This window comes from Drosophila miranda, chromosome XR, assembly GCF_003369915.1.
Source record: "Drosophila miranda strain MSH22 chromosome XR, D.miranda_PacBio2.1, whole genome shotgun sequence".
Classification (NCBI taxonomy): Eukaryota; Metazoa; Arthropoda; class Insecta; order Diptera; family Drosophilidae; genus Drosophila; species Drosophila miranda.
Window position 1 is genome coordinate 16,476,226 of NC_046674.1, and position 17,932 is coordinate 16,494,157.

Here is a 17,932-nt window from a genome sequence, read left to right on the forward strand (position 1 = left end):
AATTTCTAAAACTAAATTTAATAATTATTTTGATCAATTGGGGCAGTATTCTATAAATGGCTTCTGTTTTGAATTTTCTCGAACAACTTTTAAAAATTTTAAATTTATTAAATTAAATTTAATAATTGTTTTTATCAATTAGATCAGTATTTATTTTTTTTACACCCTAGGCATAAATTTTTTTAAAGCAATTTAAATAGAAAAAATTGCTTCTGTTTCGAATTTTCTCGAATATCTTTTTTAAAATTGATTTAATAATTATTTCTATCAATTAAGGCAGTAGTTTTGTTTTTTTTACTCCCTAGGAATACTTTTTTTATGACAATTTATGAGGAAAAATGCCTTCCGTTTCGAATTTTCTCGAACAATTTAAAAAAAAAAATGAATTTTGTAGTCCCTTTCTAGGGTATTCCCCGGGTCCAGGCCAACCGCCTTCTTCTGTTTGGCACTTGTTCGCTTTCGAACTGGTTTCGAAAAACCATTATTATTTATTGAACTTTTGTGCCTCGCTCAAAAGCGAAATTAATTCGAAAATTTTAATACAATTAAAGGAATTTATTTTCGGGGTGATCTTAACTTCCCGAACGATCAGTAATGGCCATAAAAATCATAAAAAATAATCGATTCGCCACAGTCATAATCAGAGACCAGAGACCAGTCCCATATGCACTTGGCCGTTAACAGGCTTTTGGTTTTTATGGCCTTAGTGGCATTTCAGCAACAGAAAAAAAACAAACTCATTACCAATTATGCTAATCAGTCGAGAGAGAGAGGGAGAGACAGAGACAACAGGTTGCAGAGCGATCTGTTGCGATCGATCAAAGAATAAATGGAATTACTCGATGGATAGATCTGCGAGATATGTATCTCAGCAATCGCATTCGAAAGAGTTTTTCTGTAATCGATACTGTTTTGCATATTTATAAGCATTTTCTATATGGCCACACGATCCGATCCACGATCTGTTCAGCGCTCACTGTCTACAGTTTATGTTAATTGCATTCGCATTCGCATTCGCAAACGCCATCGCTCTATGAAATTAATACTTTTTATCGCCTGCTCAATCGCCGCGAACTTGTAGCTCACATGTTAGCTGTAAATTAAGTTGACAACTTGGCCAGAGAGTCAGAGCCAGAGCTCCCAGATGGAAATATCTACCCTTTTCAAATGCATCTAAATGCTGAAGAAACTCTTCGGGCTGGCAGTGCCTTTCAAAGCCAGGCCGCGGCCCTCCGTCAAGTGGGGGACGCCCAATGCCTATAGATACACCCATCCATATCCCTACTCGTATCGTATGTGTGTGGATATGTTTGCTTTCTGTCCGTCACTTGGGTACACTTTACAGCGCAAATAGTGTGGGGGGGGGGGCCTGTGGGGGGACAAAAGCAAAGCCACTGCCATTAGCTTTTGGGGCAACTCCCCACTCCCCCCGTTTTGCCCATGTTTACGCCGGAGTCTTCTCTATTATTTAGCAAATATTTAGAATATTTGAGCAACAGCTAGGCAGCGGTCCAACCACTTGACCACTTTGGCTACTGCCACGCGCTTTGGCAAACAGAAAATCATGTTTGGCGATGGCTAAGAGGTACACACGAGTGGATATCCATGGATCTCTATGGCCAGGGCGGAGTAGGAGTGAGGGATTGCCTGCATGTCAAAGTTTTTCCTTTAAAAGTTTCTTGTGTGTGTGTGGCACAACTTTCTATAAATATGGACATGACTTTGGCCAACAGTTTTTGACCAACATCATCATCATCAACATGATCATCATCATGGTCATGATAGCGGTCGTTAAAGCCACCTGCTGTCCACCAGGTCTGTCTGGGCTGCCGTTTTGGCCTTTAACCTCTACGAAAGGGGCAGTAGGAGGGGGGAAGGGGTTGGCTGGGGCATCGTCTTGAATTTTTTGGCTGCTATCTGCATACACAGCCGATGCGCCGACTGTTGTTAACAAGCTTGTTAATAAATTACCAACAAAATGGCCATAAAATGTGCCAGGCATAAATCATGGCCTCCGCAATCTGTTCCTGCTCCCCTCCCACCCTTGCTACCTCCCCGCTCCCCGCTCCCCCCCGCATACATAAATAAATAATAGCACAAGTGTGGACACAGCGACAGCCCCAGCCAAACGAAATTAGCAACCACAGATACAGATACTCGGATACATATTGGAAAAAAAAAATCTGAAATTGAATGCCGCACACAAAATTTTTTTTTTTAGAAAAAATTCAAATGAATCAAAAAGGCACTCCAAAAAGCCACAGCAAACGCCAGAAGCAGTCGCTGCATAAATCAGCTCAATTAGTGGGGTATTATATAAAGCTGATCCACCAAAGGGGGGGGGGGGGGAGAATGGCGAATGGGAGGCTGGGAAATGAAGGGTTCTCTAGTCGAGGAGGAGACAGAGCAGGTGTCTGATCACTCAATGGTTATATCTATTGTAAAAAGATACTCCCCATGGCTGAAAGGCTCCCAGAACTTCCTGGAAAAGGGCTGCCCTTCCTCGAAAGCTACAGAAGAACCCCCCCTCTCTCTCTATCTCTCTCTCTCCCCCCTGAACGATCCGTGGTGGAGAGGGCCCCCAGAAGGCATCGGCATCGACACAGCACATCATTATGGTGGCATGGCTTGGTCTTGGGCTTTGGCTTTTGGCTCAATTTTATGGCTGCGGCTCATTTCGTGTCATAAAAAAGCATTTTCAACACATTTTTTAACGACAAGTGCCCCGGCCCCCCTCCCCTCCCCCAGTCCAGGCAACAATAATGGTGTTTGTGTGTGTGAGGGGGGAGGGGGGAAACATTTGCAGCTTTTGTGGCCCAAAGGCGTTGGCGTTTGCCATAAACCAGAAGAAAGAAAAAGCGGGGCAGCAGAGCAGCGCATAGGGGCCGTGGCTGGGGGCGGGGGCGGGGGAGCAACATAATGAACAAATTATAATAATCATATGGGGGGGATATACATACAAAAAAAACGATCGCAACAATTCAAATGTCACAGAGTCAACGATCAGCGATCAACGATCAACGATCAGCGATCAACGGTATATAGACGGCTATATACACATCTGATTTGGCTAGTTGGCTGTGCTTAAATTAGTGAAAATTACTTTTGAATTTATAATGCCGCGATGTGAGGCAACAACCAGCGGAACACCGAAACGCCAGAAACGCCAGAAACGCCAGAAACACCAGAAACACCGAAAACACAAAACAGACGCCATGTCATGTCAGATCATTAAGAAAATATGGTCAAAAATGTTTCAATTAAAAGCGAAAAAAAAAAAACCAAAACCAAAACCAAAACGAAACGAAACGATATAGAAACAGCAGCAGCAAAACTCAAACTGAAAGGAAACTCAACAAAAATTGTAGGCGGACAAGTTTCGTTTTTCGTTTTGGCCATAAATTGTGTGTAGGCCACTTTACTGTCAATTCATTAACGGCAATGGCCATAGCAATAGCAACAATCAGGCATGTGAATCATTAGCAACAAAAGTCAAGAGTATAAACCATAGAAAACACTGCGGATCTCAACAACTTGTTGTAGAGTTTTTTTTTTCTCTCTCTCTATTTTGTATAGCCTTAAATCGGTTTGGTACGAGTATTCTTCGTTGGGGATCGATCTATTCCTTCATTTAATGACTTGTCGTTTATGATTACCATTTAATATAACATATAACTTATTTAAAAAAATATACAAATTTCTTTAAAAATAAAAAAAAATTGTATTTTTCTTTCAGAAAATGCTTTAAAATATATCTCAATGGTAAGTGCAACAAATAACTCATTTTTGGACATAAATTTGATTTGAATTTCATATATTTAAATTTTAAAATGAGGGCTTTCGCATAATTTAGTTCGAGGCGGTTTAAGTCGCCTCAAAGTGATTCAACTTGGTTGGAAATCGCTTCAAGTTTGCTACCAGGCTGTGGAAATCGCTTCAAATTTGCTACCAGGCTGTTAAAATCGCTTCAAATCTGTTGCCAAGCAGTTAAAATCGCTTCAACTCTGTTTCCAAACTGTTAAAATCGCTTCAAATTTGCTACCAGGCTGTTGAAATCGCTTGAAATTTGCCCAGGCGCGCGGCCAAAGCCGCTCCAAATGTGGTTTGGCTGGCGGCAATAGTCGCTCGAGAGTTTCTTCAAGGTTAGACCTGTAATTGACTTATCAACCCACACGTTCTTTATTCGTTTTTTATTCAACTGCTCAAACATTTTTCTCTTTTTTATGCACGCTGCTAAAACGGCTTAAAAACAATGTTTAAGGCGATGCTAAAACCGCTTAAATGGCAGCTGTTAAAACCGCTTTTGTAGAGTGCGGATTGCAGCACAATCGCGTTATGTAAGCTCAAATGCGAGTCTATGATCTGACCAATACTTTGTATGGCCCATTCCCAATTCCATTTCCATTCCCATTCATTCCTTCCTGAACTGAAGTCAAAAACCGCGCGCGCTGTTAAAACCGCTGCAAAGCCAGCCCGTTGCCCCCCCATCAAAAAGTTTTTGTTTGCTCTGTTGCTTTGTGGCCCCGTCATGGCCCAATGGCTTGTATGAGGGCATCCGACACCCACAACGATGCCAGAGAGCTATGCCATAATGGAAAAATAAATCTTCAATCTGTGGGGCACACACAGCAACAGCAACAGCAGAAGTTACAAAGCGATGGAGAACCGCGTTTGAAAAGGCGTTAGATTCGTTGCGGGCGCGCGCGATCTTACGGGTATATCTGTTGTTGTTGTTGTTGTTGTCTTTTCTGTTCAGTTGCGCACATCAAAGCGTCAAAAGCCGCTAAACAAAATGCCCACAACAGAAAGAGGCACAGAAAAAAAAGAGGCACACATAACAAATGCCTAATTGTCTTGGCGGCACTCGTAAAACCTACAAAATTATTACGGGCTCTGCAGAGAAGTCAGACAGACAGTCGTAGAAGTACGCAGAAAAAGAAACAAACGCGCCACTTCACAGGTTCCTCTAGCACTCCTCAACAACTGTTTTTTTGTTGGCCCGAAAGGGAACTTGGGTTGGGGATTGCGATTGCGATTGGTATTGGTATTGGTATTTTTATTCGGCTGTGGATGGCCATTCACGATGACGGCGACAAAAGTGCCAAAGGGTAAAACTAATGACAGTTTAATTTACTCCCATTGCGATTGCGATGAAGTGTAACGACTCTCAAAACTCAATTAGGTTTTTAAGGCGGCCTACTTTTCTCTATCTTCCACTCCACTCCATCTCCATCTCCATCTCTATCTGGTTCAGGTAGTTTTGTCTTGGCCAAATGCTGCTCTAATACCGAAAAAGACTAGGCCGTAGATGTGGTCCGTGCAGGTGCAACATATATGGGACTTAAAAACGCATAATTTGTAGGCTTTATGAGCCGTTCTATCAGTGTATCTCCTCTACTCTCTCCCTCTCTCGCCCTCTCTCTCCCTCTCTCTCTGTCTCTCAATTAATTCTCTTAGTTTATGTTTATGACATCGGCTCTACGCATATTTCTAGGCCATAATTTATGATAAGCCCGGGTTCGGGTTCGGGTCCGGGTAGGCCTGCGAAACTCCTTTTTGGGGCCGCCTCGCTGTTCACCGCTTATTCTTTATTATAATGAACTTTTACGCAATGCGTATCTCATAGATACAAGCGACTGGCTAAAGGTTAGCCCTCTCACTCCTTTTCGACTCGGAATTTATGTTATTAGCCTCGTAATTTCATCGGATATTATTGCATTGCATTTATGTTTTCGTAGGCGATGCGCCTAATGAGTTTTTCGCTTCTTGCGCGCAGCGCGCTCTTCATCTTCCGCCAAAACACTGTTTGGGTTGTTGTTCTTGAAATTTATGCATTGGCATTGTTTTCTCTCCACCGCACAAGAGAGCTCCAGAGCAGAGCAGATTGGTGTGCGCCAGTGGGCGTGCAGCGGAATCGGCTTTTGGCTGCAACGCCCAGCGCACACACAGTTTCATGTCAATTGTGTGGGCCGTCGAGGCAAGTGCCTCGCTAGAAGGCTTGGGCACCAGCTGAAGGATGCCTTTTGCGCTGTGAGCAAGCTAATTGGGCTGTGGGGTACAGCCAACGCTGTGCAAGATGCAATCCAGAGTAGATGCTGCAGTGGGAGATGCAATGTGGAGTAGAAGATACAGCTGGGAAGGGAATATAGAGTGAAAGATACAGCTGGAAGTTCAATGTGTAGTAGAAGATACAGCTAGAGCTTCAATGTATGCAATGCAGAGTAGAAGACACAACCGGGAAGGGAATATAGAGTTAAAGATACAGCTGGAAGTTCAATGTGGAGTAGAAGATACAGCTAGAGATTCAGGGTATGCAATGTGGAGTAGAAGATACAACTGGGAAGGGAATAAAGACTGAAAGATACTGCTGGAAGTTCAATGTAGGGTAGAATATACAGCTAGAGATTCAGAGTATTCACTGCAGAGTAGAAGATACAACTGGGAAGGGAATATAGAGTGAAAGATACAGATGGAAGTTCAATGTGGAGTAGAAGATTCAGCTAGAGATTCAGGGTATGCAATGTGGAGTAGAAGATACAACTGGGAAGGGAATATAGAGTGAAAGATACAGCTGGAAGCTCAATGTGGAGTAGAAGATACAGCTAGAGATTCAGGGTATACAATGTGGAGTAGAAGATACAACTGGGAAGGGAATATAGAGTGAAAGATACAACTGGAAGTTCAATGTGGAGTAGAAGATACAGCTAGAGATTCAGGGTATGCAATGTGGAGTAGAAGATACAACTGGGAATGGTATATAGAGTGAAAGATACAGCTGGAAGTTCAATGTGGAGTAGAAGATACAGCTAGAGATTCAGGGTATGCAATGCAGAGTAGATGATGCAACTGGGAAGGGAATATAGAGTGAAAGATACAGCTGGAAGTTCAATGTGGAGTAGAAGATACAGCTAGAGATTCAATGTATGCAATGTGGAGTAGAAGATACAACTGGGAAGGGAATATAGAGTGAAAGATACAGATGGAAGTTCAATGTGGAGTAGAAGATTCAGCTAGAGATTCAGGGTATGCAATGTGGAGTAGAAGATACAACTGGGAAGGGAATATAGAGTGAAAGATACAGCTGGAAGCTCAATGTGGAGTAGAAGATACAGCTAGAGATTCAGGGTATACAATGTGGAGTAGAAGATACAACTGGGAAGGGAATATAGAGTGAAAGATACAACTGGAAGTTCAATGTGGAGTAGAAGATACAGCTAGAGATTCAGGGTATGCAATGTGGAGTAGAAGATACAACTGGGAATGGTATATAGAGTGAAAGATACAGCTGGAAGTTCAATGTGGAGTAGAAGATACAGCTAGAGATTCAGGGTATGCAATGCAGAGTAGATGATGCAACTGGGAAGGGAATATAGAGTGAAAGATACAGCTGGAAGTTCAATGTGGAGTAGAAGATACAGCTAGAGATTCAGGGTATGCAATGTGGAGTAGAAGATACAACTGGGAAGGGAATAAAGACTGAAAGATACTGCTGGAAGTTCAATGTAGGGTAGAATATACAGCTAGAGATTCAGAGTATTCACTGCAGAGTAGAAGATACAACTGGGAAGGGAATATAGAGTGAAAGATACAGCTGGAAGTTCAATGTGGAGTAGAAGATACAGCTAGAGATTCAATGTATGCAATGTGGAGTAGAAGATACAACTGGGAATGGTATATAGAGTGAAAGATACAGCTGGAAGTTCAATGTGGAGTAGAAGATACAGCTAGAGATTCAGGGTGTGCAATGTGGAGTAGAAGATACCACTGGGGAGGGAATATAGAGTGAAAGATACAGCTGGAAGTTCAATGTGGAGTAGAAGATACAGCTAGAGATTCAGGGTATGCAATGCAGTGTAGAAGATACAACTGGCAAGGGAATATAGAGTGAAAGATACAGCTGGAAGCTCAATGTGGAGTAGAAGATACAGCAATAGAGGCCATATGCAGTAAAAGATACATCTAGAAGTCGTTGAGTGAAGGATACAACTGGAAACGCAATATATACTAAAAGATACAACTAGAAAATTGAATAAACAGTGTAAGATACACCTGAAAACTACTATAGAAACAATCCACAGAATAAAATAGACATTCTGCGGGTGTGTCCACCACAAGATACAGTATCTTTTAAGTGCTAAACCACTCGCCATAGCTGAAAGCATCTTCCCCTAGCGCACATCGACCGCAAGCCCCTAACTATCCTTTCACTATCCATCAACCGCGATCCTCAAAAGTCAACCACAAAAGCAACACCAATCCATCAAAAGCCTCAAACTCGAGGCTCAGGCTGCAACGAGGCTGTCATGCTCCAATTTTGAATGCTTTTCAATGGCACCTTGATAGACAGAGAGGTGGAGCGAGCGAGAGGGGGACAGCGAGAGGCACACTCTAAGGATCGCTCCTTTGAGTTGTTCAAAGGCAGCGCCGGCGGCAGCGGCGACTCCTGGGCCGCTGCCTTTCACCTTGAATGGCTCTGGCCCTGGCCGTGGCCAGACAATGGGCAACGGCGTGGTGTCGTGGTGCAAAGCGATTCGAAATTCAATTAGATGAGGCACAAACGACAGACAAAGGCTCCAGCCGAACCGATACGATACGATCCGATGGCATTCTAACTAAATAGCATTCACCTGTCCGAACGGAATAACTTCACACACAAAAAGATACTCGTCAGATACAAAGATACAAAGAGTATATGCATGGAGCAGCAGCTGTCAATATGTTGGCGCCAAACAAGAATTTCTGTTTTGTGGCTCTCTGTGGCTCTGCGGCTCTGTGGCTGTTGTGTGGAGAGAAGAGCCGGAGATCCATGGCCATCCATTAAATGCCTACCGTCAAATCATAATTCATTTTTCCCCCTACCCAGCCCTCCCTCTCGGAGACCCGATATTCTTCAGCTATTAGGCGGCGGCCACTCCTAGACACGCAGCCGCAGGGCAGAGACCATAAAAGAGGGTCTTCTTCTGTCAAAAGGGAGGGGCAAAGGCAGAGGCAAAGGCAGAGGCAGAGGCCGAGGCAGTGGCCGAGGCAGTGGCAGCTGTGGGTAGAGGCTAGGCACAGGTAGGACTGGCTGGCTGCGGCAATCTCGGGTCTCTGGGAATTTGCACCTTGCGCAACGGATCCTCACTTATTCGGTTGCACAGCCCCCAGCTATGGGAATACCTCTACGGCCGCCTCTCTTGGCATCTTCTGGAGTTCATTGATACTTTGTTGCCGGCTGCTCAGGTGCTCAGGTGCTCAATCAAATGCAATTAACAGCAGAAATCTGTAGGGAGCGGAGCCATGCCCCGTAGATACTCGAACGGAACGGAAGTTCGTTGCTTGTTGTGGCTATTGAAATGTCAGCCTCGGTTACTTTCGTGTATCTTTTCGCTATGTCTCATATGATTTGCATGGGCCAAATTGGCATTGCCAGATTCAGATACAGCCACATGCTACAGATACGTTGCAAATGCCAAAAAAGAGAGACAGAGAGAGGGCTAAAACCTGCACGAATATGCCAAAAACTTTATTAGCCCGTTGACGCAAATTAACGGCGACGGCTTCCATTTCGCATTCGCATTCGCAAAGCGTCAAAACGGTCGTTCGCTGATGTGGTGGTGCCACAGATGCAGATAGAAAATGCTGCCAGCTAAATAATTTGTAAATGTCAGAGCATTTTGACAGTTTGCGGTGATGTTTTTCAAATTACAAAATTTACAAAAACAGCAGCAGCAAAAAAAACAACACACACACACAAAATCCACATTTTAGATACATTTTTATACCCAAATCAGTAACATTTTAGCCGCAGATACATTTGCCGCAAGCCTGAGGATTTTTTGTTCTGCTTTTTTGGTTTTTGCCAAAGGCTTTGAAAATTTTGTTGAAGGTTTAATTAAAAATGAAGTTTTTCTCTTTTTATTTTGGGAATTTTTTTTGTCAAATATTTTGCATGCATTAGCAGGAAGAAAATTGTATATTTTTGTTTATTTTTATGGTCAGACTTTATGGCTGCCGCCCCAGAGGCAGGGATCGCCGTCAAAAACGTGAACGACTTGCGGGGCATATAAATTTGATGCTTGATTTTCATGGGGCCTTACAAAAAGAGGCCTCCAAACTCCCAGCCAGGTGGGGTTTTAACGATCCACAGACAGGTGGGGACAGGGGACAGAGGGGGGGAGATTCTGCGGTCACTTTCACCCGACAAGCGACCAGGCCAGAGCTTGGGCTTTTAATTTAATTAGCCAATCAAATGGTGGTCGGGTGTGGCCCTAAACGAGCGGCTGAAACTAGACTAGACCTGGCTTACAGCCGGCACAGGCGTGTGGGCGAAAATTGACTTTCGATGGTGGCGATTAGAGGGCGAGAGAGAAGGGTTGCCAAATGGCTAACAAATGCGATAATAGTTGGCCAAGAGTCAATGGCTAGACAGACGGTAACAAAAAAAAACCCCAATCCAAACAGATACATGGAAGAGGAACAGATACAGATACAGACACAGATACAGATACAACAAAACAAACTGAAATTGGAAGAAAATTACACTAAATTGGCTTCAATTATTGTATTAATTTGGGTTCCGTGTTTCTTTCCGGCTTATCCCTTGCCCGGCCTCCTCCTCTTCCTCTTCCTCCTTCTTCTCCTCTTCTTGGCCTCTTCATTTTCGGGCCATGTTGCAGTTTCTCTGTTGTTTGGCTTTGGCTTTGGTTTTGGTTTTCGTTTCGGTTTCAATTTCTGGTTTTCTTGCCTTTTCTGGCCCTGACAGCTCTGATGTCCAACCGTCCGTCCGTCCGTCCGTCTGTCTGATCTGCGAGCAAACATTTTGTTTTTCTAACTTGCTTTTGGCATCTTGATGAGCCACTTCTCTTGGCCACGTTTGCTTAGTTGAGTTATTTCAAAATGAAATTATATTAGACAGAGTCCAGTCCTCAAAAGGTTCGCCATTCGCCTTCTCCCCTGTCCCCTGTCCGTTGTCCACTTTAATTTTGCTGCTGCTGCTGCTGTTGTCGTGCAGGAAACCTCTTCTTGGGCTCTTGGCCAAAAGGAAACTGACGATTATAGTTCGTAAACCTCGTAGATCCGACTACGACTACGAGTACGAGTACTCGCATGTGGCAGGTTTTTCTGGGACTGGGATTGGGCTCTAGGGCTGGCGCATGTGTGGATGAAGTTTTGCAGCAGCCGGAAGAACATTCAACGCTTCTTGGGAGACAGCTGCTGCTCCTCCTATCATTAACATTATTATTACTATTTTTATTATATTTATCGTTGGGGTCTAGAACTGGCTTTGGACAGCTACTTCTTCAGAGGTGAATATCTTTTCGAAGTCTCACTGAATTCTCTGCCCAAAAAAAAACCTCAACTTGTGCCCGAATATCGCCCTGAAATGCCTACAAATTTTCCCCAAACTAAAACTTAAATATTCTTCTTTTTTCAGCATATTTTATTGTATAGGAAATGTATGTTTAAAATTTTTGTTTGATCTTAAAATATATATAAAAGAACAAAGACATTTTTTAAACCGAAATATACAAAATTTCTGTTCCTAAAAACATATAATATTTTGTATATTTCGTGGTAAATTTTCTTGGCTTTCTGTTGGTGGGAAAACTTAACATTTTCCTGCTTATTTTCCCGCAATTAAAAATTAAAAACTCACCCAGAAATAAATGCCGCAGCACCAGTACGAACAAACACAAACACACACACTGAGCTTTTCCACTGGCGGAAAATCGTTTTTCATTTAGCAAATTTTCTTCTCTTTTTTATCTGTTGTTGTTTTTTGTTTGTGGGCTTCACTGTTTGTTAAAAAAAAAAACAAAACTGTTTTTTGCCGTCGCTAGTGGAAAATGTTTTTTTTTAAATTTTTTTGCGCGTTTCTCCAAAGAATCTCTTGGGTGGAGGGGGGTGGGGGAGATTCCTGTTGCAAGTACTGTTTCTTGTTTGGTTTTTTATTTTTGTTGTTGGTGGGGGCAACCCGTGCGGCACAGAGGCCGAAATGCGAATGCCGCAATTGGCAAACTAGCGGCTAAAAAAGCCACTCGACTCGACGCGCCGCGACGCGACTCGACTCCGGCACTCGGCAAAAGCGGCAAAAGCGGCAGCAGCGGCATCGGCAGCTTTGTAGGCCTTGTATTTTTGCAGTCGGCTGCTCCCTCTCTCTCTCTCTCTCTCTCTGGGGTTCGCCCTCTCTCTTTTTCTGGTGTGCAATTTTTGTGCCGAGCCAAGCAGCTGCTGTTGCAGTCAACATGTTGCTGCGCTGCGCTGCGCTGCGGTGTGGTGTGGTGTGTGCTTTTTGTGGCTTTGTAGCCCACCACTGAAGAAAACCCACCACACCTACGCCGCTGTGTGTGTGTGTGTGTGTGTGCACGTGTTTTGGCCAAGGATTTCCAGGCAGGCCCTAGAACGGTCTGCAGTGGGCTTGTCCCCTGACTGACATTTCCTTTTGGATGCGCCTACGTGCCACCACACACGGGCATATGGGGGGGGGGGGGGCTTGGAGGTGATCGAACGTGACATTTTGCCCCACTCAAGTTTTTGCGCATGACAGAACATGCAAAAACAGCAACGGAGGGGCACAATGGCGGGGAAACCGAGCCGAGCCGAACCGAGCCATCTTTTGAGTGAGTTTTTTCCCCTCCCCCCTCCCCCCGTTCGAGTGCAAATCGTGTGGCTTTCCCACAATTGTTTCGTGTGGGTGTGGGTATGGGAATATGCAACAATTTGTGTGCTGCCGCTGCCGCTGCCATCAAAAGTGATTGTCAATCAGCTTGGAAAAACACCTGAAGATCGTGGGCCAGCAGCGGCAGGTAAGAACGGGATGCCCGGAAGGGATTGCGGCTCTAACAAGGCAAAAGGTCACGCCCTCTAATCGCAAGGCTCACACGGCAACACTTGTTCGATTCCCCCTTATCTTTATGACATAATCTAACAGCTGACCACAGAATATCCTATCGTACGGTTTTCATTACGATTTCCCCCCACCCCCCGCCTCCGCGCCAATCAACAGATTTTTCCCACTCAACTCTAGGGGCAATTTAGAGACACATGTTCCACAACAGAAGGGGGCAAGTGGCAGAGACAGACAGATGCAGATACCACAGATACAAGATACAGCGAGGAAGGGTAAGGGCTGCTGCTGCTGCTGCTGGCAGCATATTTATTACATCATAAGAAGCTGAAGAAGAAAGAAAGAAAGAAAAAAAAAGGGTAAAGCAGCAATCAGAGAATCAGAGAATCACAGAAGGAACTCTCTCAGCGGTTGCCGGCAAAAACCGAAAGTGCCAAGGGGCCCTCCTGCTGCCAGAAGGCAGCCAGTAGCGTAGCCTATAGACCTATATATCCACACACAGGGTCAACCGATAACAACAGGATAAGAAGCCGAGGCAGGGGCAGGGGCAAAGGCAGGGGCAGGGGCAGGCACAGGAAAGTAGACGGGGGCAAGGGCTCGTCATTGTTTCGCTTTCATTCAGATTCAGATTCGGATTCGGATTCAGAGATTCCCCAGATACGAAAGGAAGCCAGGGGCAGGCAGCAGCAATAAATCAAAGACACATAAAGTTGAATGCACCAAACCAGGCCCCAGTCCACGGCAGCGGCAGAGGCAGAGGTAAAGGCGGATGCAAAAGTCGTCACCATTTCGGTTCTTTGGCTGGAACGACAGCGCGGACCTTGAGAACCCTTTGGCTTTGGTCCTACCTCAATGCTGAGATCTTGAAAAACAAATCTGTATCTGCAAAGGAAATGGCCGAAAGGGTACGTCCTCGTCTTTCCCCCTAGCACAGCGGCCGGTGGGGAGCGGACCCCACCGCACAGACAGACAGAAAGACAGACAGAGACAAAGACAAAATGCTGCTTAAGTTTTTTGTTTCCCCCTTTTCGGCCAGGACTATCATCAGCCAAGCCATAAGGGTAAGTTCTCAGCCAGCAGTTGGACAAGAGGAAGCTGTAAAAAGGGTTTTTTCAGCGGCAGGGGCAGGGGCAGGAGTGGGGGTGGGGGTGGGACGGGCGGAAATACTGGGCATAATTTGCTTAAGAAAACTTTTCCAATTTATAAATGACAAACACAAAAACGACACAAAAAAAAAGTGCTCGGGCATAATGAGGAAAACTTGGAAATGAACGGCATGCCCATGGAGGGGGAGGGGTAGGGGGAAGTATTTTCTCTTTTTCTAATTAAAGTGCTGAAGATTTGCATAAAAGGAGCATGGCAGAAAGGACGAGGCAAACGTTTAAGCATTAATCAAAAAATCAGCTGAAAATTAAAAGCAAAAGACGGAGCACAAAGCAAGCACCAAAGGACTAAAGGACCAAAAAGGATGAAAATTTGCTGATGAAGCGATGTCCGAACTGAAAGGATTGTCTGGAGCACAGCGAGGAGGTGGGCGTTAAAGCCCAAAAAAGGAGCCAAGGCAAGGAGGTAGGAGAGAGGCTTTGGTGCTATCCTTGAAGAAGATACAACCTCCCTGCAGCACCATAAATATACTCGTACTCGTGCACCGCCTGCAACGCATTTCACTTGTTGTTTATACACGAAATGAACATTTCATTCCCTCAGTTATTTGCCTGGTTTTCTCTCTGTTTTTTTCTTCTTTCTTTTTTTTTTTGGTCGGTTGTGTTTTAATGATGAAACATTTCATTTGCCCGAGGAGTGGAGGGGGTAGGGGGAGGGGCCGTCAGTCCAGTTTCCAGAATCAACAGCGTGTCGTGTCGAAGCTGCCAATCTGCACTCCAGTCCTCGCTGTCTGCCACAGCCACAGCCGCAGCCACAGCCACAAGGCACCACAACCGCACGTAGATCTCCACTGACAATGACTGAGAAGGAGGAGGAGGAGTTGGGGAGGATGGGGATGCGGAAAGGAGGTCTCTTTCTCTCTGTCTCTGTCTCTGTTGATGATGTGAATGCGGAATTCTCTCAGTGGGTCGGCGGTTGTTTAAGTGGTCCTTGATAAGCGTCTGCCAGCTTAAAACCATAATGCGCTTTACCAACAGCCCTGCCAGATACACAGATACACAGATGTATGTGTGTGTGTGTGTGTGTGCCCCGCCTCTCCCCACACACATCTCTGATGAAATATCAATATTGAAGCACTGCCAGAGGGAAATTTTAATTCAATATTCGTGAGAGAGGCGGTGCGGCGGTGTGGCGTGGGGGCCTTGCATTTACTGTTATTTCAGTTAGTGGAAGCGTTAAAAATGCCACTGATTTATTTTTGTAAATATATGAGACAGGTGCAAGAGATTGTCGGAACGTTTTGCTGTGCGATAAAAAAAGAATCAAATAAAATAATTTGCAAATGCGTAAACCGATATATATGTATGTGTATATGCACACACACACCGCCCCACATTAATTACAAAATTATATATTTATTTTATGAGCTCTTAACGTTATGATTCAATTAAGCAGCATTCAGGAGCCGTCGTCCAGTGCCATATAGATTTCATAAAGAACACAAGTGAATTCAACTTCAACTTGAATGGAAATACACTTTTTACGCTACTGGAAATCAGTTTTTTTTTAATGGCCCATTCGATCGAGTATCTATATGGAATTATTATAATTGCACCCCCACACGCTTACGGCAGACGAATAAATTTAATTACGATTATTAATTAAATCAGATCATAACAAAAAAAAGCACAAAAAACAATCAAGAGATATTTGTTCTTGTGGAGAGACAGAGGGGGTGGGCGGATGGCTGGAGTTTCTGTGGGGTCTATGACTATTTTATGGACGTCTATGGATGGAAGCCATGAATTGTGGAATTTTGTTGGGCTCATAAAAGTCTTAAGGGAATATTGAAATATTTATTTGTTTAATATTAATTAATTAATTTAATTTACTTGAAATTTTAAATTAGAAAATGGATTGAAATTTGCAAATGGATTCAAGCCATGAATTGTATAATTTTTTTGGGTTCATAAAAGTCTTAAGGGAATATTCAGATATTTATTTGTTAAATATTAATTAATTAATTTAATTTAATTTAAATTTTAAATAATGATTTGAGTTTTGGAAATGGATGGAAGCCATGAATTTTAGAATTGTTTAGGTTAATGAAAGTCTTAAGGGAATATTGAAATATTTATTTATTTAGTATTAATTATTTAATTTCATTAAATTAATATTTTAAATAATTATTTCAGTTTTAAAAATGGTTGGAAGCCATGAATTGTAGAATTTTTTGGGTTCATAAAAGTTTTAAGGGAATATTGAAATATTTATTTATTTAATATAATTCAATTAATATTTTAAATAATGGATTGAGTTTTTGAAAAAAAATTTGTAATTTTTTGGGTTCATAAAAGTCTTATAGGAATATTCAAATATTTATTTATTTCATTTTAATTATTTAATTTAATTTTAAATAGTGGAAAATGTTTTTGGTTGATCTAAAACTGTTTTATGGAAAATCATGGAAGCCATGAATCATAAAAGTCTTAAAGGAATATTCAAATATTTATTTATTGTAAATTAAATAATTAATTGAATTTAATTAATATTCTAAATAATTTTAAAACCTTTTCTAGGCGTGCAGTAATTTTAAAAAAATACTTAAATCTAGTACTAGGACTTTTTTGATAGCAATTTTCAAAATTGTATGATATTCGGGCTGTTTGAACACCTGGCCCTCGGTAAAGCGGGTTTTAAATACTCAAAAACCATACATTTCCGTACATCTATTATTTGCAGTGCGTTTAAATATGAAAAGAGCAGAACTTACTTGTTGAAGCATCTCGAAATTTGTCCAGTTTATTATTTATTTAGTTGGGTGTTTTTTTGTTCGTGGTCCAAAGAGAAAGTTGTTTCCGTTGTTGGTTTTGATATTTATATTGTGTGTTTTTAACGTATATTTATAACGATATAACTACAAAAAAAATGCCACTTCCACACACAAGAGTGGAAAAGTGGAAAACTTCATGACACACGTTAAAAAAAAAACAACAACAACCAACACAGAGGCACTTTGGACTGTTTACAGTTAGCAGCTAACAAGTTGGATCTCTCTCTCTCTCTCTCGCTCTTGCTCTCTCAGACACAGCACACAGTCCGCAGTCCACAGTCCCCAGTGGCCAGTCGCCAGTCGCCAGTCGGAGCTGCAGTCCCCAGTTCCAGTCCACAGGCAGACAATAAAATTTGCGCCATAAATCAATTTCAAGTTGCAAAGTCGTCGTCGTCGTCGTCGTCGTTCCACCTCTGACTGGACAACCGGGAACCGACGACGAGAACTGGACCTGGGAACCACAACAGAACAGACAACAGACTGAACAGAACCAAACAGAAACAGAAACAGAAACAGAACTCAGATCTGATCCACTGGCTGGGCCAGTCTGCCGATGACTAAGATTTATTTTGTGGGCAACTGCTGGGAGCTGGGAGCTGGGAGCTTGGGTTCTGGCAACAGCGGCTGCTGGCGTGATACTGCACAAGGCCGGCTGACAGGATGAACCACGGAGCCTGGCGCTGGCACTGGCACTGGCACTGGTCCTGCCACTGCCAGTGGTCCCTCTCCTCCCTTGTCCTTTGTCCTGGCCAGAGATGGACCGTGCCACACACACAGAAAAGGGGGTGGCATTGGCCATGGCAGTGGCACACACAAACGCACACATACCCACCCCCTCAGACATACATATGCAAATTAACGGGAGTTGAAAATAAAAATGGAGCAGCCAGCAGCCAGCAGCATCAACCGCAGCAGCGGAGCAGCGGGGCAGCGGGGCAGCGGAGCAGCGACAGCGAAGCCAGCGCCAACAGCGACTGCAATTTTTTCTAATGAAGCGCGGGTTTTTTTTTCTCCCTAAAGCGGGGAAATGCTTTTTGGAGTTTTCTCTGTTGTAATTTCGAAATGGAGTCGAAAATTGAGCAAATCCTCCACGCAAACCGCAGAGTGGAAAAAAAAGGAGAGATACACCTAGCAACAACAGGGAAAACCACCCTCACACCAGATAG

The 17,932-nt window shown here is 43.4% G+C and overlaps 1 long non-coding RNA gene across 3 annotated transcripts in view; it reads right to left on the reverse strand.

The window, feature by feature from the left end:
- LOC108152818 overlaps positions 1-17,393 on the reverse strand; it is a 46,591-nt gene extending 29,198 nt beyond the window's left edge. Inside the window, exon 1 of one of the 3 annotated variants that reach the window (XR_004471410.1) lies at positions 11,639-13,140. This is a non-coding gene — a long non-coding RNA (uncharacterized LOC108152818). Of the gene's footprint in view, positions 1-11,638; positions 13,141-16,706 lie in introns of those variants that run through there. The other 2 variants (XR_004471409.1, XR_004471408.1) reach the window with 2 other exon arrangements.
- Between the last annotated feature and the right edge of the window lie 539 nt (positions 17,394-17,932).